Here is a 4848-nt window from a genome sequence, read left to right as displayed (position 1 = left end):
AACTTTTGAATTTATACGTTTTTGCGTCTTAACTCCTTTATTATATATATATATATATATATATATATAGATATACATATATATATATATATATACTTAAGTAGTAAGAAAAAAGTAATTATTCAAAGAGGATGAGGAATTCAGCAATGAAACTAATGTAAGAAAATAAGGGAAGTGACAAAGCAAATTCTGGAAGAAAAATAGGAAGGATAAGTGAATATGAAATATAAACATTATTTTGATAACATTATCATCAGATTAAACGATAATTTACGAACTCATAAAGATTCACAGAAAATTAGTTTATGTTTAAGAAGTTTTATCATATGATATATTTAGAATTAGAAGTTTGTTTTCTCTACCAGACATTGTTTTCAGTCAGCCGTAAAAGAGAAAAACCATAGTAACTGCAAGAGATTTATCTATATTGTACAAAAATCAAGATCTAAGATATAGGGGTGTGAATTTTTCGATCAAGTCCTACTTATAAATTATGCCGACGTAACCTTCCAAACATTACACCATAGTGTAATTAAGAGATTAAAGCAAACTTCACCTGGTAGCATACGTATTCGCTCGACCTGCTAGAAAGAAGTGCCAAAACTAAAATTTCAAAATATATAGATGGGAAAATTGTAATAGATATGGATTAACTTAATAAACAACCAGTGTGCTATAATTAACGGATGCTTCATTTGTTTGCTGCGATGAATTGAAGCACAACCGAGAATGTTAGAAGTAAAGCGCGTTGGCTTTGTCTGTCCGACAGAAACCTGAAGCAAGTGACCAAAACGCTAATTATAACCACTCAGGACAAATCTCATGAAGGCAAAGATCGACAAAACACAGTCAGACGACAAATATAGGATCTGCTGGAAAGGAGGCGAACATTTTAATCATATCTTGAGCAAATGCAGTAAGTTAACAGTAAATGATTAAATAAATAAATAATAAATAAATAAATAAATAAAAGAGTATAAGCACAGGCATGACTATAGGTAAAATATTGCATTGGGATATTAACAAACCGGGGCTCCAAACCTTTAATCCGTTAATCGTTAATTAACGAAGTTAACATTTTCGCTAACGATTTAACTTTTAAGTTAACTTAGGAAATCATTATCGGACTAATCAGCTTCCGTTACATTTCAATTCCGTTAACTCAAGTCAACTTGAGCTAATTTCAATAGAATTGAAGTTAACATATTTTATAGTTTTGGCACTTTTTAAAGGTGTTGTTAGGTGGTTTTAGAGCAAAAATTGATTTTTTTTTCTATGATAAAAATTAACATTAACGGTTTATCGATAGCTTCCGTTACATTACGAAATAATTAGCTGATTAACGGTAATCGAAGTTAACGTTTTGGTTAACAGATTAACGGTAGAGACGTTAACTTTGCGATTAACGGTGCCCACTTTTGGATGTCAGCTGACTGTTTGATTTCGAAACAACAGAATACGAACCAGAAACTGTGACAGAGATTGAGAATTACTGAATCTTATGGGGCTTTCCCACAAAGCCTGGACATATTATAGAAAAAATAATACGAGATACGATTATAAATAAGCAGTGTAAGACGATAGACTTTGCAATTTCCTATTTTAGCAGATTCGATACCAAAGAAATTGAAAAGTTGAGAAATATCAGCATCAAGCCAAACAGCTGTGGAGACTGTGGAAGCCTAAGACAATAAGTATTTCTATAGTAATTGATGCATTTCGCACAATTCCCAAAATGATAACTAAAAGACTAAAAGATATTGGAACTGAGACTCACGTTGTCGAACTGCATAAAATACCATCCAGTATTCTGAAAGAATCCTGAGGAATATTCTTGAAATTTGAAGAGATTTGTTGTCAGCACAGCTCAAGATAACATTTACATTAGCAAGTACTAGCTTTGTAGTAGTAGTAGTAGTAGTAGTAGTAGTAGTAGTAGTAGTAGTAGTAGTAGTAGTAGTAGTAGTAGTAGTAGTAGGACTGGTGGTGATGGTAAAAAAGATGAATATTGTCCTTGTGGTAATTGTTGAACTCAGAACTACATTCAAACAGATATCTAAGAGACTGAAGGAGATTGAAATTGAAATACGTATTGTCAACCTGAAGACAACTGCCATCCTGTATTCTGTAAGAATTCCAAAATAAATTGTAGAGATTTGAAGAGACTTGTTGCCACCAAATCCTAAGATGACATCACTGCTAATTAAATTAGCAATGACATATATTCGACAGAAGAAATCTTCACAGAAGAATTCATTTAAAAAACGTGTTTCTCACAAACAGAATGAAAAAATAATTAAAGTTGTCAACTTAACTGAAGATACTGTCTAGATGTATCGCACATAAATAGCGTACTAAAATACTGCTACTGAAATGTTGGAATAAAAAGTAGAGAAAATAAGGTAAAGTAAAAAAAAAAAAAAGAGTCTAACATACAATTGCAAAAGAGAAAGGAAAACAAAATAACGACTAACAGCATCTTTCAGTTTGAACTTCAGTCAAAAATCAGCGTATTGTTATGCAAAACGAATAACAAATAACAAAATGTATATTCAAAATAATCGATGTAAAACCTTTAAACTGTATATAAAAAAAAAAGACTTCTCAACTACAGAAAATTGAGAATTACATCTCAAACAACGTGGATAAGGTAATATTTATTCCTACTTAAAAGTGGGTGTTATTTTAGAACATAGAATACTATGTTATTTATCAAGAGAGAACCTCTCATAAGGACTTGCATTGGATATAAGCAGTTGTATTTATATCGCTGACAGGAGATAATCGTCCACTATCGCCGCCGAGACTACCAGCTCCTATAACTTCGGTTCCTTCGTTTTACCAGTAGTAGATACCCGTGGCTAGAGATAGCAATGATTCCCCCATCAGTGATATAGATAGAATCTCAGTGTCTATTCAGGCATTAGTGTTGTAAATAGCCAGTGGAGCTTATTAAAAATAATTAAATACTAATAGAATCAGCGTTAAAAACAAAAGATTGTATTTATCCCCATATAAGGTAAGTGGATGCTTTCGACATCAATGCCTGAATAGACACTGAAATACTATGTATATCGCAAACGGAGAATTGTCGCTATCTCTAGCTAAAGACGACTATCATTGACAAGGCCAAGAAGGGTGGAGATAGCTTGAATTGGCAAATCTCGACGGTGATAGCGGGCGATTATCTCCCACTAGAGATATAAATACGAGTGCTTATATGCACCACAAGTCCAAATGAAAGGTTATTGCTTGGTAAATTACGCAGTATTCTGTGTTCTAATACAGCGTCCAGTTTTAAGTGGGGATTAATTACGTTTAGCATGAATAAAATGAGGTTTATTGAGAATATTTGAGAAACGTAACAGAGTTTGAATAAAACAAATTATTTTTGATGCCAGGAAATAATATTATATAAAATTATATCAGAATAAAATAGGAAAAACTATAAAAAATACTATAAAACACAAAATAGATACAAATGGATTTGCTATAACGACAAAATTGCCGTCAACGTCGTTACTGATTTTAGTATCTGGAAGTAAAGGGTATTGTCAAACGCTTTCTAATTACACAGGGTACGAAAATTATGATGCCATAAAAGTTAGATACACTATTGCTGAAAACATCTTAGACACTGGTACTAAATAAATCATAAATTTTCCCGTAACGCATATACTTTGGAAGGACCCAGTTTTGGAGGGATGTATACTTTGCAGCGACCCAGATAAAATCAGGTAACCCAGCTAGACTGATTCCTCATTTTAGAAACATTCATTCGATAACATTCTTGTAAAAATCCCTGAAAATATCTCAGTGAGAATATTAGGCTAAGAAAATACTGCATTGATTCCTAATTACCAAATTCTCAAAGCGTGAATATACATATACAAATAACATACATATGTATACGCATATACATCAACATGTACATACAAACGTACACATACACATATATATCATATATATATATATAATGTACATAATCGGTAGTAGTCAAAAAAGTGACTGTAGGTTCGAGAGTTTCTTATATGGCATTTATCAAAGTGTATATGTATGTAAATATATATATATATATATATATATATATATATATATATATATATATATATATACACACACACACATATATATACACACACACATATGTTTGTGTGTTTGTATGCATGTACGTATATGTGTATGTGTCTGTGTAACTTTACATATATATGCATATACATATATATATATGCATATATGTATACATATATATATCCATATATGTATATATATATATATATGTATATATATATATACACATATGCATATACATATACATATATATGTATATACATATATATATATATATGTATGTACATATACTTATGTATGTATATATCTATATATATCTATATATATGTATATAAACTAATACACTTGCTAGTTGTTCATGTCTTTTGCTTTTACGTTTTTCTGTAAATTTCAGTTATATATATATAATATATATATATATAATATATAATATATACTTCCGGTTTCGTAGTGTTAAGACGTGTTTTTCCCTGTCTCTCGAAGCAACCAACAGGTATCTTTCCATATCGAAGATAAATATTCGCTGAAACCGACACAAAACTCGGTACCTGTTTGTTTAACGACGGTCCTGCATTATAACCGTTGAAAAAGAAAGTAAATAGTATATATACAACGCACGTTAATGTGAGCGAACCAAAGCGAACAACCATCTTCGAAGAAACCACGCACGTGGTGAGAGGTTATACAGATAGAAATCTGAGCTAAGTTTTATTCTTTATTTCTAAGTTTTATTAATATTCTATTCTCTTTCCAAAAACAATTTACGACAAAATAATT

This window comes from Octopus bimaculoides, chromosome 1 (assembly GCF_001194135.2).
Source record: "Octopus bimaculoides isolate UCB-OBI-ISO-001 chromosome 1, ASM119413v2, whole genome shotgun sequence".
NCBI classification, from domain to species: Eukaryota; Metazoa; Mollusca; class Cephalopoda; order Octopoda; family Octopodidae; genus Octopus; species Octopus bimaculoides.
The sequence above is the reverse complement of the archived record's forward strand: the minus strand, read 5'-3'. Positions refer to the sequence as shown.